The following is a 17,006-nucleotide window of genomic DNA, read 5'->3' on the forward strand; positions in this document are numbered from 1 at the left end:
CCTGCCTGGGCTGCCCTTTGTGCTATTAAGACTATACTTTCAGGGATCATTTCTATAGTTCTTAACTGAGGAAATGTGTTCGAAAGTGTCTGGTCTTCGCTAACCACGAGGAAGAGTTGAAGTGTTCTCTTCTGAGCGTGAAGCAAGTGGACAGTGTTGCATTTATGCAGCTGCTGTCTGCTATTGATGACCGTTCCTCTCTCCCTTTCAGGAGGGTTGGAGGAAGGGAACACAAACTGAGTGGTTAGCTGCTTATTATTCTGGTGAAAAATAGAGACAGCTCCCCTGTTCTTAGGGTTGCTTGGTGTCTGTGCTGTCGATTATGTGGGTTCTGATTTGTTAGCTGTGCAAATCTCCACATGGACCAAACACCTTGCGTCGCCCCGGTAAACACAATTGGCCGTGGGCCCTTTTGTGCGCTGCCCTGGGGGACCCAAGCGACAAGTTCCGGCTGTTGCATGCTGGCCTACTTCCATTTCACAAAGGTTAAGCCATTCTGATTTGCCACTGTTTTCCATCTGGCGCAATCCTCGTGCTTCTGTGAAAACAACACTGTACTGCCCCTTTGGGGGATTTGAATCTGCCTATTCAGCTGGGTACTTTTCAGGTCCGACTCAAATGCTTGTCTGGCCAATGCGCGCAATACCCTTCCATCACATGCATTACGTTCTCATAAAAGTCACACCGCCATTGTTCACGTTGCCTCCCACTTATGCTTGCTCGAATTCCACTGCAAAGCTTCCCAGATATTGAATAACACTCATTGCCATCGTAATATGGCCACTCTGTTTACTGAGGCCAGCCTTGGCTGGGCCATGGGAGCCCCTTGTCTCTGTCATCCACACTGACGAATTTTATTGGCTGCTGGTCTTCAATATGTAAATTTACAAAGTACAGGCATTTTTGTCATCTTTTGCCAACGCCATGGATAGGAAATGTTTTCTATGGTGTTGCGGGAAAGGTTTTCCTATGCAGAAATGGAGGGGCTTTTTGTTGCCTTTGGGACGATAGACGCTTTCCCACCCTAAGTGAGATGGATGGCAGCTTCTTCCACCTGCCTGGGCTGCCCTTTGTGCTATTAAGACTATACTTTCAGGGATCATTTCTATAGTTCTTAACTGAGGAAATGTGTTCGAAAGTGTCTGGTCTTCGCTAACCACGAGGAAGAGTTGAAGTGTTCTCTTCTGAGCGTGAAGCAAGTGGACAGTGTTGCATTTATGCAGCTGCTGTCTGCTATTGATGACCGTTCCTCTCTCCCTTTCAGGAGGGTTGGAGGAAGGGAACACAAACTGAGTGGTTAGCTGCTTATTATTCTGGTGAAAAATAGAGACAGCTCCCCTGTTCTTAGGGTTGCTTGGTGTCTGTGCTGTCGATTATGTGGGTTCTGATTTGTTAGCTGTGCAAATCTCCACATGGACCAAACACCTTGCGTCGCCCCGGTAAACACAATTGGCCGTGGGCCCTTTTGTGCGCTGCCCTGGGGGACCCAAGCGTCAAGTTCCGGCTGTTGCATGCTGGCCTACTTCCATTTCACAAAGGTTAAGCCATTCTGATTTGCCACTGTTTTCCATCTGGCGCAATCCTCGTGCTTCTGTGAAAACAACACTGTACTGCCCCTTTGGGGGATTTGAATCTGCCTATTCAGCTGGGTACTTTTCAGGTCCGACTCAAATGCTTGTCTGGCCAATGCGCGCAATACCCTTCCATCACATGCATTACGTTCTCATAAAAGTCACACCGCCATTGTTCACGTTGCCTCCCACTTATGCTTGCTCGAATTCCACTGCAAAGCTTCCCAGATATTGAATAACACTCATTGCCATCGTAATATGGCCACTCTGTTTACTGAGGCCAGCCTTGGCTGGGCCATGGGAGCCCCTTGTCTCTGTCATCCACACTGACGAATTTTATTGGCTGCTGGTCTTCAATATGTAAATTTACAAAGTACAGGCATTTTTGTCATCTTTTGCCAACGCTATGGATAGGAAATGTTTTCTATGGTGTTGCGGGAAAGGTTTTCCTATGCAGAAATGGAGGGGCTTTTTGTTGCCTTTGGGACGATAGACGCTTTCCCACCCTAAGTGAGATGGGTGGCAGCTTCTTCCACCTGCCTGGGCTGCCCTTTGTGCTATTAAGACTATACTTTCAGGGATCATTTCTATAGTTCTTAACTGAGGAAATGTGTTCGAGGTTAGCGAAGACGAGGAAGAGTTGAAGTGTTCTCTTCTGAGCGTGAAGCAAGTGGACAGTGTTGCATTTATGCAGCTGCTGTCTGCTATTGATGACCGTTCCTCTCTCCCTTTCAGGAGGGTTGGAGGAAGGGAACACAAACTGAGTGGTTAGCTGCTTATTATTCTGGTGAAAAATAGAGACAGCTCCCCTGTTCTTAGGGTTGCTTGGTGTCTGTGCTGTCGATTATGTGGGTTCTGATTTGTTAGCTGTGCAAATCTCCACATGGACCAAACACCTTGCGTCGCCCCGGTAAACACAATTGGCCGTGGGCCCTTTTGTGCGCTGCCCTGGGGGACCCAAGCGACAAGTTCCGGCTGTTGCATGCTGGCCTACTTCCATTTCGCAAAGGTTAAGCCATTCTGATTTGCCACTGTTTTCCATCTGGCGCAATCCTCGTGCTTCTGTGAAAACAACACTGTACTGCCCCTTTGGGGGATTTGAATCTGCCTATTCAGCTGGGTACTTTTCAGGTCCGACTCAAATGCTTGTCTGGCCAATGCGCGCAATACCCTTCCATCACATGCATTACGTTCTCATAAAAGTCACACCGCCATTGTTCACGTTGCCTCCCACTTATGCTTGCTCGAATTCCACTGCAAAGCTTCCCAGATATTGAATAACACTCATTGCCATCGTAATATGGCCACTCTGTTTACTGAGGCCAGCCTTGGCTGGGCCATGGGAGCCCCTTGTCTCTGTCATCCACACTGACGAATTTTATTTGCTGCTGGTCTTCAATATGTAAATTTACAAAGTACAGGCATTTTTGTCATCTTTTGCCAACGCTATGGATAGGAAATGTTTTCTATGGTGTTGCGGGAAAGGTTTTCCTATGCAGAAATGGAGGGGCTTTTTGTTGCCTTTGGGACGATAGACGCTTTCCCACCCTAAGTGAGATGGGTGGCAGCTTCTTCCACCTGCCTGGGCTGCCCTTTGTGCTATTAAGACTATACTTTCAGGGATCATTTCTATAGTTCTTAACTGAGGAAATGTGTTCGAAAGTGTCTGGTCTTCGCTAACCACGAGGAAGAGTTGAAGTGTTCTCTTCTGAGCGTGAAGCAAGTGGACAGTGTTGCATTTATGCAGCTGCTGTCTGCTATTGATGACCGTTCCTCTCTCCCTTTCAGGAGGGTTGGAGGAAGGGAACACAAACTGAGTGGTTAGCTGCTTATTATTCTGGTGAAAAATAGAGACAGCTCCCCTGTTCTTAGGGTTGCTTGGTGTCTGTGCTGTCGATTATGTGGGTTCTGATTTGTTAGCTGTGCAAATCTCCACATGGACCAAACACCTTGCGTCGCCCCGGTAAACACAATTGGCCGTGGGCCCTTTTGTGCGCTGCCCTGGGGGACCCAAGCGACAAGTTCCGGCTGTTGCATGCTGGCCTACTTCCATTTCACAAAGGTTAAGCCATTCTGATTTGCCACTGTTTTTCATCTGGCGCAATCCTCGTGCTTCTGTGAAAACAACACTGTACTGCCTTTGAATCTGCCTATTCAGCTGGGTACTTTTCAGGTCCGACTCAAATGCTTGTCTGGCCAATGCGCGCAATACCCTTCCATCACATGCATTACGTTCTCATAAAAGTCACACCGCCATTGTTCACGTTGCCTCCCACTTATGCTTGCTCGAATTCCACTGCAAAGCTTCCCAGATATTGAATAACACTCATTGCCATCGTAATATGGCCACTCTGTTTACTGAGGCCAGCCTTGGCTGGGCCATGGGAGCCCCTTGTCTCTGTCATCCACACTGACGAATTTTATTGGCTGCTGGTCTTCAATATGTAAATTTACAAAGTACAGGCATTTTTGTCATCTTTTGCCAACGCTATGGATAGGAAATGTTTTCTATGGTGTTGCAGGAAAGGTTTTCCTATGCAGAAATGGAGGGGCTTTTTGTTGCCTTTGGGACGATAGACGCTTTCCCACCCTAAGTGATATGGGTGGCAGCTTCTTCCACCTGCCTGGGCTGCCCTTTGTGCTATTAAGACTATACTTTCAGGGATCATTTCTATAGTTCTTAACTGAGGAAATGTGTTCGAAAGTGTCTGGTCTTCGCTAACCACGAGGAAGAGTTGAAGTGTTCTCTTCTGAGCGTGAAGCAAGTGGACAGTGTTGCATTTATGCAGCTGCTGTCTGCTATTGATGACCGTTCCTCTCTCACTTTCAGGAGGGTTGGAGGAAGGGAACACAAACTGAGTGGTTAGCTGCTTATTATTCTGGTGAAAAATAGAGACAGCTCCCCTGTTCTTAGGGTTGCTTGGTGTCTGTGCTGTCGATTATGTGGGTTCTGATTTGTTAGCTGTGCAAATCTCCACATGGACCAAACACCTTGCGTCGCCCCGGTAAACACAATTGGCCGTGGGCCCTTTTGTGCGCTGCCCTGGGGGACCCAAGCGACAAGTTCCGGCTGTTGCATGCTGGCCTACTTCCATTTCACAAAGGTTAAGCCATTCTGATTTGCCACTGTTTTCCATCTGGCGCAATCCTCGTGCTTCTGTGAAAACAACACTGTACTGCCCCTTTGGGGGATTTGAATCTGCCTATTCAGCTGGGTACTTTTCAGGTCCGACTCAAATGCTTGTCTGGCCAATGCGCGCAATACCCTTCCATCACATGCATTACGTTCTCATAAAAGTCACACCGCCATTGTTCACGTTGCCTCCCACTTATGCTTGCTCGAATTCCACTGCAAAGCTTCCCAGATATTGAATAACACTCATTGCCATCGTAATATGGCCACTCTGTTTACTGAGGCCAGCCTTGGCTGGGCCATGGGAGCCCCTTGTCTCTGTCATCCACACTGACAAATTTTATTGGCTGCTGGTCTTCAATATGTAAATTTACAAAGTACAGGCATTTTTGTCATATTTTGCCAACGCTATGGAAAGGAAAGGTTTTCTATGGGGTTGCGGGAAAGGTTTTCCTATGCAGAAATGGGGGGGCTTTTTGTTGCCTTTGGGACGATAGATGCTTTCCCACCCTAAGTGAGATGGGTGGCAGCTTCTTCCACCTGCCTGGGCTGCCCTTTGTGCTATTAAGACTATACTTTCAGGGATCATTTCTATAGTTCTTAACTGAGGAAATGTGTTCGAAAGTGTCTGGTCTTCGCTAACCACGAGGAAGAGTTGAAGTGTTCTCTTCTGAGCGTGAAGCAAGTGGACAGTGTTGCATTTATGCAGCTGCTGTCTGCTATTGATGACCGTTCCTCTCTCCCTTTCAGGAGGGTTGGAGGAAGGGAACACAAACTGAGTGGTTAGCTGCTTATTATTCTGGTGAAAAATAGAGACAGCTCCCCTGTTCTTAGGGTTGCTTGGTGTCTGTGCTGTCGATTATGTGGGTTCTGATTTGTTAGCTGTGCAAATCTCCACATGGACCAAACACCTTGCGTCGCCCCGGTAAACACAATTGGCCGTGGGCCCTTTTGTGCGCTGCCCTGGGGGACCCAAGCGACAAGTTCCGGCTGTTGCATGCTGGCCTACTTCCATTTCACAAAGGTTAAGCCATTCTGATTTGCCACTGTTTTTCATCTGGCGCAATCCTCGTGCTTCTGTGAAAACAACACTGTACTGCCTTTGAATCTGCCTATTCAGCTGGGTACTTTTCAGGTCCGACTCAAATGCTTGTCTGGCCAATGCGCGCAATACCCTTCCATCACATGCATTACGTTCTCATAAAAGTCACACCGCCATTGTTCACGTTGCCTCCCACTTATGCTTGCTCGAATTCCACTGCAAAGCTTCCCAGATATTGAATAACACTCATTGCCATCGTAATATGGCCACTCTGTTTACTGAGGCCAGCCTTGGCTGGGCCATGGGAGCCCCTTGTCTCTGTCATCCACACTGACGAATTTTATTGGCTGCTGGTCTTCAATATGTAAATTTACAAAGTACAGGCATTTTTGTCATCTTTTGCCAACGCTATGGATAGGAAATGTTTTCTATGGTGTTGCGGGAAAGGTTTTCCTATGCAGAAATGGAGGGGCTTTTTGTTGCCTTTGGGACGATAGACGCTTTCCCACCCTAAGTGAGATGGGTGGCAGCTTCTTCCACCTGCCTGGGCTGCCCTTTGTGCTATTAAGACTATACTTTCAGGGATCATTTCTATAGTTCTTAACTGAGGAAATGTGTTCGAAAGTGTCTGGTCTTCGCTAACCACGAGGAAGAGTTGAAGTGTTCTCTTCTGAGCGTGAAGCAAGTGGACAGTGTTGCATTTATGCAGCTGCTGTCTGCTATTGATGACCGTTCCTCTCTCCCTTTCAGGAGGGTTGGAGGAAGGGAACACAAACTGAGTGGTTAGCTGCTTATTATTCTGGTGAAAAATAGAGACAGCTCCCCTGTTCTTAGGGTTGCTTGGTGTCTGTGCTGTCGATTATGTGGGTTCTGATTTGTTAGCTGTGCAAATCTCCACATGGACCAAACACCTTGCGTCGCCCCGTTAAACACAATTGGCCGTGGGCCCTTTTGTGCGCTGCCCTGGGGGACCCAAGCGACAAGTTCCGGCTGTTGCATGCTGGCCTACTTCCATTTCACAAAGGTTAAGCCATTCTGATTTGCCACTGTTTTTCATCTGGCGCAATCCTCGTGCTTCTGTGAAAACAACACTGTACTGCCTTTGAATCTGCCTATTCAGCTGGGTACTTTTCAGGTCCGACTCAAATGCTTGTCTGGCCAATGCGCGCAATACCCTTCCATCACATGCATTACGTTCTCATAAAAGTCACACCGCCATTGTTCACGTTGCCTCCCACTTATGCTTGCTCGAATTCCACTGCAAAGCTTCCCAGATATTGAATAACACTCATTGCCATCGTAATATGGCCACTCTGTTTACTGAGGCCAGCCTTGGCTGGGCCATGGGAGCCCCTTGTCTCTGTCATCCACACTGACGAATTTTATTGGCTGCTGGTCTTCAATATGTAAATTTACAAAGTACAGGCATTTTTGTCATCTTTTGCCAACGCTATGGATAGGAAATGTTTTCTATGGTGTTGCGGGAAAGGTTTTCCTATGCAGAAATGGAGGGGCTTTTTGTTGCCTTTGGGACGATAGACGCTTTCCCACCCTAAGTGAGATGGGTGGCAGCTTCTTCCACCTGCCTGGGCTGCCCTTTGTGCTATTAAGACTATACTTTCAGGGATCATTTCTATAGTTCTTAACTGAGGAAATGTGTTCGAAAGTGTCTGGTCTTCGCTAACCACGAGGAAGAGTTGAAGTGTTCTCTTCTGAGCGTGAAGCAAGTGGACAGTGTTGCATTTATGCAGCTGCTGTCTGCTATTGATGACCGTTCCTCTCTCCCTTTCAGGAGGGTTGGAGGAAGGGAACACAAACTGAGTGGTTAGCTGCTTATTATTCTGGTGAAAAATAGAGACAGCTCCCCTGTTCTTAGGGTTGCTTGGTGTCTGTGCTGTCGATTATGTGGGTTCTGATTTGTTAGCTGTGCAAATCTCCACATGGACCAAACACCTTGCGTCGCCCCGGTAAACACAATTGGCCGTGGGCCCTTTTGTGCGCTGCCCTGGGGGACCCAAGCGACAAGTTCCGGCTGTTGCATGCTGGCCTACTTCCATTTCACAAAGGTTAAGCCATTCTGATTTGCCACTGTTTTCCATCTGGCGCAATCCTCGTGCTTCTGTGAAAACAACACTGTACTGCCCCTTTGGGGGATTTGAATCTGCCTATTCAGCTGGGTACTTTTCAGGTCCGACTCAAATGCTTGTCTGGCCAATGCGCGCAATACCCTTCCATCACATGCATTACGTTCTCATAAAAGTCACACCGCCATTGTTCACGTTGCCTCCCACTTATGCTTGCTCGAATTCCACTGCAAAGCTTCCCAGATATTGAATAACACTCATTGCCATCGTAATATGGCCACTCTGTTTACTGAGGCCAGCCTTGGCTGGGCCATGGGAGCCCCTTGTCTCTGTCATCCACACTGACAAATTTTATTGGCTGCTGGTCTTCAATATGTAAATTTACAAAGTACAGGCATTTTTGTCATATTTTGCCAACGCTATGGAAAGGAAAGGTTTTCTATGGGGTTGCGGGAAAGGTTTTCCTATGCAGAAATGGGGGGGCTTTTTGTTGCCTTTGGGACGATAGATGCTTTCCCACCCTAAGTGAGATGGGTGGCAGCTTCTTCCACCTGCCTGGGCTGCCCTTTTTGCTATTAAGACTATACTTTCAGGGATCATTTCTATAGTTCTTAACTGAGGAAATGTGTTCGAAAGTGTCTGGTCTTCGCTAACCACGAGGAAGAGTTGAAGTGTTCTCTTCTGAGCGTGAAGCAAGTGGACAGTGTTGCATTTATGCAGCTGCTGTCTGCTATTGATGACCGTTCCTCTCTCCCTTTCAGGAGGGTTGGAGGAAGGGAACACAAACTGAGTGGTTAGCTGCTTATTATTCTGGTGAAAAATAGAGACAGCTCCCCTGTTCTTAGGGTTGCTTGGTGTCTGTGCTGTCGATTATGTGGGTTCTGATTTGTTAGCTGTGCAAATCTCCACATGGACCAAACACCTTGCGTCGCCCCGGTAAACACAATTGGCCGTGGGCCCTTTTGTGCGCTGCCCTGGGGGACCCAAGCGACAAGTTCCGGCTGTTGCATGCTGGCCTACTTCCATTTCACAAAGGTTAAGCCATTCTGATTTGCCACTGTTTTTCATCTGGCGCAATCCTCGTGCTTCTGTGAAAACAACACTGTACTGCCTTTGAATCTGCCTATTCAGCTGGGTACTTTTCAGGTCCGACTCAAATGCTTGTCTGGCCAATGCGCGCAATACCCTTCCATCACATGCATTACGTTCTCATAAAAGTCACACCGCCATTGTTCACGTTGCCTCCCACTTATGCTTGCTCGAATTCCACTGCAAAGCTTCCCAGATATTGAATAACACTCATTGCCATCGTAATATGGCCACTCTGTTTACTGAGGCCAGCCTTGGCTGGGCCATGGGAGCCCCTTGTCTCTGTCATCCACACTGACGAATTTTATTGGCTGCTGGTCTTCAATATGTAAATTTACAAAGTACAGGCATTTTTGTCATCTTTTGCCAACGCTATGGATAGGAAATGTTTTCTATGGTGTTGCGGGAAAGGTTTTCCTATGCAGAAATGGAGGGGCTTTTTGTTGCCTTTGGGACGATAGACGCTTTCCCACCCTAAGTGAGATGGGTGGCAGCTTCTTCCACCTGCCTGGGCTGCCCTTTGTGCTATTAAGACTATACTTTCAGGGATCATTTCTATAGTTCTTAACTGAGGAAATGTGTTCGAAAGTGTCTGGTCTTCGCTAACCACGAGGAAGAGTTGAAGTGTTCTCTTCTGAGCGTGAAGCAAGTGGACAGTGTTGCATTTATGCAGCTGCTGTCTGCTATTGATGACCGTTCCTCTCTCCCTTTCAGGAGGGTTGGAGGAAGGGAACACAAACTGAGTGGTTAGCTGCTTATTATTCTGGTGAAAAATAGAGACAGCTCCCCTGTTCTTAGGGTTGCTTGGTGTCTGTGCTGTCGATTATGTGGGTTCTGATTTGTTAGCTGTGCAAATCTCCACATGGACCAAACACCTTGCGTCGCCCCGGTAAACACAATTGGCCGTGGGCCCTTTTGTGCGCTGCCCTGGGGGACCCAAGCGACAAGTTCCGGCTGTTGCATGCTGGCCTACTTCCATTTCACAAAGGTTAAGCCATTCTGATTTGCCACTGTTTTCCATCTGGCGCAATCCTTGTGCTTCTGTGAAAACAACACTGTACTGCCCCTTTGGGGGATTTGAATCTGCCTATTCAGCTGGGTACTTTTCAGGTCCGACTCAAATGCTTGTCTGGCCAATGCGCGCAATACCCTTCCATCACATGCATTACGTTCTCATAAAAGTCACACCGCCATTGTTCACGTTGCCTCCCACTTATGCTTGCTCGAATTCCACTGCAAAGCTTCCCAGATATTGAATAACACTCATTGCCATCGTAATATGGCCACTCTGTTTACTGAGGCCAGCCTTGGCTGGGCCATGGGAGCCCCTTGTCTCTGTCATCCACACTGACGAATTTTATTGGCTGCTGGTCTTCAATATGTAAATTTACAAAGTACAGGCATTTTTGTCATCTTTTGCCAACGCTATGGATAGGAAATGTTTTCTATGGTGTTGCGGGAAAGGTTTTCCTATGCAGAAATGGAGGGGCTTTTTGTTGCCTTTGGGACGATAGACGCTTTCCCACCCTAAGTGAGATGGGTGGCAGCTTCTTCCACCTGCCTGGGCTGCCCTTTTTGCTATTAAGACTATACTTTCAGGGATCATTTCTATAGTTCTTAACTGAGGAAATGTGTTCGAAAGTGTCTGGTCTTCGCTAACCACGAGGAAGAGTTGAAGTGTTCTCTTCTGAGCGTGAAGCAAGTGGACAGTGTTGCATTTATGCAGCTGCTGTCTGCTATTGATGACCGTTCCTCTCTCCCTTTCAGGAGGGTTGGAGGAAGGGAACACAAACTGAGTGGTTAGCTGCTTATTATTCTGGTGAAAAATAGAGACAGCTCCCCTGTTCTTAGGGTTGCTTGGTGTCTGTGCTGTCGATTATGTGGGTTCTGATTTGTTAGCTGTGCAAATCTCCACATGGACCAAACACCTTGCGTCGCCCTGGTAAACACAATTGGCCGTGGGCCCTTTTGTGCGCTGCCCTGGGGGACCCAAGCGACAAGTTCCGGCTGTTGCATGCTGGCCTACTTCCATTTCACAAAGGTTAAGCCATTCTGATTTGCCACTGTTTTTCATCTGGCGCAATCCTCGTGCTTCTGTGAAAACAACACTGTACTGCCTTTGAATCTGCCTATTCAGCTGGGTACTTTTCAGGTCCGACTCAAATGCTTGTCTGGCCAATGCGCGCAATACCCTTCCATCACATGCATTACGTTCTCATAAAAGTCACACCGCCATTGTTCACGTTGCCTCCCACTTATGCTTGCTCGAATTCCACTGCAAAGCTTCCCAGATATTGAATAACACTCATTGCCATCGTAATATGGCCACTCTGTTTACTGAGGCCAGCCTTGGCTGGGCCATGGGAGCCCCTTGTCTCTGTCATCCACACTGACGAATTTTATTGGCTGCTGGTCTTCAATATGTAAATTTACAAAGTACAGGCATTTTTGTCATCTTTTGCCAACGCTATGGATAGGAAATGTTTTCTATGGTGTTGCGGGAAAGGTTTTCCTATGCAGAAATGGAGGGGCTTTTTGTTGCCTTTGGGACGATAGACGCTTTCCCACCCTAAGTGAGATGGGTGGCAGCTTCTTCCACCTGCCTGGGCTGCCCTTTGTGCTATTAAGACTATACTTTCAGGGATCATTTCTATAGTTCTTAACTGAGGAAATGTGTTCGAAAGTGTCTGGTCTTCGCTAACCACGAGGAAGAGTTGAAGTGTTCTCTTCTGAGCGTGAAGCAAGTGGACAGTGTTGCATTTATGCAGCTGCTGTCTGCTATTGATGACCGTTCCTCTCTCCCTTTCAGGAGGGTTGGAGGAAGGGAACACAAACTGAGTGGTTAGCTGCTTATTATTCTGGTGAAAAATAGAGACAGCTCCCCTGTTTTTAGGGTTGCTTGGTGTCTGTGCTGTCGATTATGTGGGTTCTGATTTGTTAGCTGTGCAAATCTCCACATGGACCAAACACCTTGCGTCGCCCCGGTAAACACAATTGGCCGTGGGCCCTTTTGTGCGCTGCCCTGGGGGACCCAAGCGACAAGTTCCGGCTGTTGCATGCTGGCCTACTTCCATTTCACAAAGGTTAAGCCATTCTGATTTGCCACTGTTTTCCATCTGGCGCAATCCTCGTGCTTCTGTGAAAACAACACTGTACTGCCCCTTTGGGGGATTTGAATCTGCCTATTCAGCTGGGTACTTTTCAGGTCCGACTCAAATGCTTGTCTGGCCAATGCGCGCAATACCCTTCCATCACATGCATTACGTTCTCATAAAAGTCACACCGCCATTGTTCACGTTGCCTCCCACTTATGCTTGCTCGAATTCCACTGCAAAGCTTCCCAGATATTGAATAACACTCATTGCCATCGTAATATGGCCACTCTGTTTACTGAGGCCAGCCTTGGCTGGGCCATGGGAGCCCCTTGTCTCTGTCATCCACACTGACAAATTTTATTGGCTGCTGGTCTTCAATATGTAAATTTACAAAGTACAGGCATTTTTGTCATCTTTTGCCAACGCTATGGAAAGGAAAGGTTTTCTATGGGGGTGCGGGAAAGGTTTTCCTATGCAGAAATGGGGGGGCTTTTTGTTGCCTTTGGGACGATAGATGCTTTCCCACCCTAAGTGAGATGGGTGGCAGCTTCTTCCACCTGCCTGGGCTGCCCTTTTTGCTATTAAGACTATACTTTCAGGGATCATTTCTATAGTTCTTAACTGAGGAAATGTGTTCGAAAGTGTCTGGTCTTCGCTAACCACGAGGAAGAGTTGAAGTGTTCTCTTCTGAGCGTGAAGCAAGTGGACAGTGTTGCATTTATGCAGCTGCTGTCTGCTATTGATGACCGTTCCTCTCTCCCTTTCAGGAGGGTTGGAGGAAGGGAACACAAACTGAGTGGTTAGCTGCTTATTATTCTGGTGAAAAATAGAGACAGCTCCCCTGTTCTTAGGGTTGCTTGGTGTCTGTGCTGTCGATTATGTGGGTTCTGATTTGTTAGCTGTGCAAATCTCCACATGGACCAAACACCTTGCGTCGCCCCGGTAAACACAATTGCCGTGGGCCCTTTTGTGCGCTGCCCTGGGGGACCCAAGCGACAAGTTCCGGCTGTTGCATGCTGGCCTACTTCCATTTCACAAAGGTTAAGCCATTCTGATTTGCCACTGTTTTTCATCTGGCGCAATCCTCGTGCTTCTGTGAAAACAACACTGTACTGCCTTTGAATCTGCCTATTCAGCTGGGTACTTTTCAGGTCCGACTCAAATGCTTGTCTGGCCAATGCGCGCAATACCCTTCCATCACATGCATTACGTTCTCATAAAAGTCACACCGCCATTGTTCACGTTGCCTCCCACTTATGCTTGCTCGAATTCCACTGCAAAGCTTCCCAGATATTGAATAACACTCATTGCCATCGTAATATGGCCACTCTGTTTACTGAGGCCAGCCTTGGCTGGGCCATGGGAGCCCCTTGTCTCTGTCATCCACACTGACGAATTTTATTGGCTGCTGGTCTTCAATATGTAAATTTACAAAGTACAGGCATTTTTGTCATCTTTTGCCAACGCTATGGATAGGAAATGTTTTCTATGGTGTTGCGGGAAAGGTTTTCCTATGCAGAAATGGAGGGGCTTTTTGTTGCCTTTGGGACGATAGACGCTTTCCCACCCTAAGTGAGATGGGTGGCAGCTTCTTCCACCTGCCTGGGCTGCCCTTTGTGCTATTAAGACTATACTTTCAGGGATCATTTCTATAGTTCTTAACTGAGGAAATGTGTTCGAAAGTGTCTGGTCTTCGCTAACCACGAGGAAGAGTTGAAGTGTTCTCTTCTGAGCGTGAAGCAAGTGGACAGTGTTGCATTTATGCAGCTGCTGTCTGCTATTGATGACCGTTCCTCTCTCCCTTTCAGGAGGGTTGGAGGAAGGGAACACAAACTGAGTGGTTAGCTGCTTATTATTCTGGTGAAAAATAGAGACAGCTCCCCTGTTCTTAGGGTTGCTTGGTGTCTGTGCTGTCGATTATGTGGGTTCTGATTTGTTAGCTGTGCAAATCTCCACATGGACCAAACACCTTGCGTCGCCCCGGTAAACACAATTGGCCGTGGGCCCTTTTGTGCGCTGCCCTGGGGGACCCAAGCGACAAGTTCCGGCTGTTGCATGCTGGCCTACTTCCATTTCACAAAGGTTAAGCCATTCTGATTTGCCACTGTTTTCCATCTGGCGCAATCCTCGTGCTTCTGTGAAAACAACACTGTACTGCCCTTTTGGGGGATTTGAATCTGCCTATTCAGCTGGGTACTTTTCAGGTCCGACTCAAATGCTTGTCTGGCCAATGCGCGCAATACCCTTCCATCACATGCATTACGTTCTCATAAAAGTCACACCGCCATTGTTCACGTTGCCTCCCACTTATGCTTGCTCGAATTCCACTGCAAAGCTTCCCAGATATTGAATAACACTCATTGCCATCGTAATATGGCCACTCTGTTTACTGAGGCCAGCCTTGGCTGGGCCATGGGAGCCCCTTGTCTCTGTCATCCACACTGACGAATTTTATTGGCTGCTGGTCTTCAATATGTAAATTTACAAAGTACAGGCATTTTTGTCATCTTTTGCCAACGCTATGGATAGGAAATGTTTTCTATGGTGTTGCGGGAAAGGTTTTCCTATGCAGAAATGGAGGGGCTTTTTGTTGCCTTTGGGACGATAGACGCTTTCCCACCCTAAGTGAGATGGGTGGCAGCTTCTTCCACCTGCCTGGGCTGCCCTTTGTGCTATTAAGACTATACTTTCAGGGATCATTTCTATAGTTCTTAACTGAGGAAATGTGTTCGAAAGTGTCTGGTCTTCGCTAACCACGAGGAAGAGTTGAAGTGTTCTCTTCTGAGCGTGAAGCAAGTGGACAGTGTTGCATTTATGCAGCTGCTGTCTGCTATTGATGACCGTTCCTCTCTCCCTTTCAGGAGGGTTGGAGGAAGGGAACACAAACTGAGTGGTTAGCTGCTTATTATTCTGGTGAAAAATAGAGACAGCTCCCCTGTTCTTAGGGTTGCTTGGTGTCTGTGCTGTCGATTATGTGGGTTCTGATTTGTTAGCTGTGCAAATCTCCACATGGACCAAACACCTTGCGTCGCCCCGGTAAACACAATTGGCCGTGGGCCCTTTTGTGCGCTGCCCTGGGGGACCCAAGCGACAAGTTCCGGCTGTTGCATGCTGGCCTACTTCCATTTCACAAAGGTTAAGCCATTCTGATTTGCCACTGTTTTCCATCTGGCGCAATCCTCGTGCTTCTGTGAAAACAACACTGTACTGCCCCTTTGGGGGATTTGAATCTGCCTATTCAGCTGGGTACTTTTCAGGTCCGACTCAAATGCTTGTCTGGCCAATGCGCGCAATACCCTTCCATCACATGCATTACGTTCTCATAAAAGTCACACCGCCATTGTTCACGTTGCCTCCCACTTATGCTTGCTCGAATTCCACTGCAAAGCTTCCCAGATATTGAATAACACTCATTGCCATCGTAATATGGCCACTCTGTTTACTGAGGCCAGCCTTGGCTGGGCCATGGGAGCCCCTTGTCTCTGTCATCCACACTGACGAATTTTATTGGCTGCTGGTCTTCAATATGTAAATTTACAAAGTACAGGCATTTTTGTCATCTTTTGCCAACGCTATGGATAGGAAATGTTTTCTATGGTGTTGCGGGAAAGGTTTTCCTATGCAGAAATGGAGGGGCTTTTTGTTGCCTTTGGGACGATAGACGCTTTCCCACCCTAAGTGAGATGGGTGGCAGCTTCTTCCACCTGCCTGGGCTGCCCTTTGTGCTATTAAGACTATACTTTCAGGGATCATTTCTATAGTTCTTAACTGAGGAAATGTGTTCGAAAGTGTCTGGTCTTCGCTAACCACGAGGAAGAGTTGAAGTGTTCTCTTCTGAGCGTGAAGCAAGTGGACAGTGTTGCATTTATGCAGCTGCTGTCTGCTATTGATGACCGTTCCTCTCTCCCTTTCAGGAGGGTTGGAGGAAGGGAACACAAACTGAGTGGTTAGCTGCTTATTATTCTGGTGAAAAATAGAGACAGCTCCCCTGTTCTTAGGGTTGCTTGGTGTCTGTGCTGTCGATTATGTGGGTTCTGATTTGTTAGCTGTGCAAATCTCCACATGGACCAAACACCTTGCGTCGCCCCGGTAAACACAATTGGCCGTGGGCCCTTTTGTGCGCTGCCCTGGGGGACCCAAGCGACAAGTTCCGGCTGTTGCATGCTGGCCTACTTCCATTTCACAAAGGTTAAGCCATTCTGATTTGCCACTGTTTTTCATCTGGCGCAATCCTCGTGCTTCTGTGAAAACAACACTGTACTGCCTTTGAATCTGCCTATTCAGCTGGGTACTTTTCAGGTCCGACTCAAATGCTTGTCTGGCCAATGCGCGCAATACCCTTCCATCACATGCATTACGTTCTCATAAAAGTCACACCGCCATTGTTCACGTTGCCTCCCACTTATGCTTGCTCGAATTCCACTGCAAAGCTTCCCAGATATTGAATAACACTCATTGCCATCGTAATATGGCCACTCTGTTTACTGAGGCCAGCCTTGGCTGGGCCATGGGAGCCCCTTGTCTCTGTCATCCACACTGACGAATTTTATTGGCTGCTGGTCTTCAATATGTAAATTTACAAAGTACAGGCATTTTTGTCATCTTTTGCCAACGCTATGGATAGGAAATGTTTTCTATGGTGTTGCGGGAAAGGTTTTCCTATGCAGAAATGGAGGGGCTTTTTGTTGCCTTTGGGACGATAGACGCTTTCCCACCCTAAGTGAGATGGGTGGCAGCTTCTTCCACCTGCCTGGGCTGCCCTTTTTGCTATTAAGACTATACTTTCAGGGATCATTTCTATAGTTCTTAACTGAGGAAATGTGTTCGAAAGTGTCTGGTCTTCGCTAACCACGAGGAAGAGTTGAAGTGTTCTCTTCTGAGCGTGAAGCAAGTGGACAGTGTTGCATTTATGCAGCTGCTGTCTGCTATTGATGACCGTTCCTCTCTCCCTTTCAGGAGGGTTGGAGGAAGGGAACACAAACTGAGTGGTTA

At 47.6% G+C, this 17,006-nt stretch overlaps 16 non-coding genes and 1 pseudogene across 16 annotated transcripts; all 17 read left to right on the forward strand.

The window, feature by feature from the left end:
* The first annotated feature begins 27 nt into the window (after positions 1-27).
* Positions 28-245, forward strand: LOC138490793 (small nucleolar RNA U3). The gene has a single exon (XR_011275692.1). It is a non-coding gene; the product is annotated as a small nucleolar RNA U3 (small nucleolar RNA).
* An 835-nt stretch (positions 246-1,080) lies between these two features.
* Positions 1,081-1,298, forward strand: LOC138490794 (small nucleolar RNA U3). Its single transcript, XR_011275693.1, has one exon. It is a non-coding gene; the product is annotated as a small nucleolar RNA U3 (small nucleolar RNA).
* An 835-nt stretch (positions 1,299-2,133) lies between these two features.
* LOC138490475 (small nucleolar RNA U3) lies at positions 2,134-2,340 on the forward strand (annotated as a pseudogene).
* An 835-nt stretch (positions 2,341-3,175) lies between these two features.
* LOC138490795 (small nucleolar RNA U3) lies at positions 3,176-3,393 on the forward strand. The gene has a single exon (XR_011275694.1). It is a non-coding gene; the product is annotated as a small nucleolar RNA U3 (small nucleolar RNA).
* Positions 3,394-4,217: 824 nt separating this feature from the next.
* On the forward strand, positions 4,218-4,435 carry LOC138490341 (small nucleolar RNA U3). Its single transcript, XR_011275379.1, has one exon. It is a non-coding gene; the product is annotated as a small nucleolar RNA U3 (small nucleolar RNA).
* An 835-nt stretch (positions 4,436-5,270) lies between these two features.
* LOC138490796 (small nucleolar RNA U3) lies at positions 5,271-5,488 on the forward strand. Its single transcript, XR_011275695.1, has one exon. It is a non-coding gene; the product is annotated as a small nucleolar RNA U3 (small nucleolar RNA).
* An 824-nt stretch (positions 5,489-6,312) lies between these two features.
* LOC138490797 (small nucleolar RNA U3) lies at positions 6,313-6,530 on the forward strand. Its single transcript, XR_011275696.1, has one exon. It is a non-coding gene; the product is annotated as a small nucleolar RNA U3 (small nucleolar RNA).
* Positions 6,531-7,354: 824 nt separating this feature from the next.
* LOC138490798 (small nucleolar RNA U3) lies at positions 7,355-7,572 on the forward strand. Its single transcript, XR_011275697.1, has one exon. It is a non-coding gene; the product is annotated as a small nucleolar RNA U3 (small nucleolar RNA).
* Positions 7,573-8,407: 835 nt separating this feature from the next.
* Positions 8,408-8,625, forward strand: LOC138490799 (small nucleolar RNA U3). Its single transcript, XR_011275698.1, has one exon. It is a non-coding gene; the product is annotated as a small nucleolar RNA U3 (small nucleolar RNA).
* An 824-nt stretch (positions 8,626-9,449) lies between these two features.
* On the forward strand, positions 9,450-9,667 carry LOC138490800 (small nucleolar RNA U3). The gene has a single exon (XR_011275699.1). It is a non-coding gene; the product is annotated as a small nucleolar RNA U3 (small nucleolar RNA).
* An 835-nt stretch (positions 9,668-10,502) lies between these two features.
* LOC138490802 (small nucleolar RNA U3) lies at positions 10,503-10,720 on the forward strand. The gene has a single exon (XR_011275700.1). It is a non-coding gene; the product is annotated as a small nucleolar RNA U3 (small nucleolar RNA).
* Positions 10,721-11,544: 824 nt separating this feature from the next.
* LOC138490803 (small nucleolar RNA U3) lies at positions 11,545-11,762 on the forward strand. Its single transcript, XR_011275701.1, has one exon. It is a non-coding gene; the product is annotated as a small nucleolar RNA U3 (small nucleolar RNA).
* Positions 11,763-12,597: 835 nt separating this feature from the next.
* LOC138490804 (small nucleolar RNA U3) lies at positions 12,598-12,815 on the forward strand. The gene has a single exon (XR_011275702.1). It is a non-coding gene; the product is annotated as a small nucleolar RNA U3 (small nucleolar RNA).
* An 823-nt stretch (positions 12,816-13,638) lies between these two features.
* LOC138490805 (small nucleolar RNA U3) lies at positions 13,639-13,856 on the forward strand. Its single transcript, XR_011275703.1, has one exon. It is a non-coding gene; the product is annotated as a small nucleolar RNA U3 (small nucleolar RNA).
* An 835-nt stretch (positions 13,857-14,691) lies between these two features.
* Positions 14,692-14,909, forward strand: LOC138490806 (small nucleolar RNA U3). Its single transcript, XR_011275704.1, has one exon. It is a non-coding gene; the product is annotated as a small nucleolar RNA U3 (small nucleolar RNA).
* Positions 14,910-15,744: 835 nt separating this feature from the next.
* Positions 15,745-15,962, forward strand: LOC138490807 (small nucleolar RNA U3). Its single transcript, XR_011275705.1, has one exon. It is a non-coding gene; the product is annotated as a small nucleolar RNA U3 (small nucleolar RNA).
* An 824-nt stretch (positions 15,963-16,786) lies between these two features.
* On the forward strand, positions 16,787-17,004 carry LOC138490808 (small nucleolar RNA U3). The gene has a single exon (XR_011275706.1). It is a non-coding gene; the product is annotated as a small nucleolar RNA U3 (small nucleolar RNA).
* Positions 17,005-17,006: the final 2 nt, after the last annotated feature.

The sequence above is a fragment of the Ambystoma mexicanum genome, chromosome 9 (genome assembly GCF_040938575.1).
Source record: "Ambystoma mexicanum isolate Mex_15411 chromosome 9, UKY_AmexF1_1, whole genome shotgun sequence".
Taxonomy (NCBI): Eukaryota; Metazoa; Chordata; class Amphibia; order Caudata; family Ambystomatidae; genus Ambystoma; species Ambystoma mexicanum.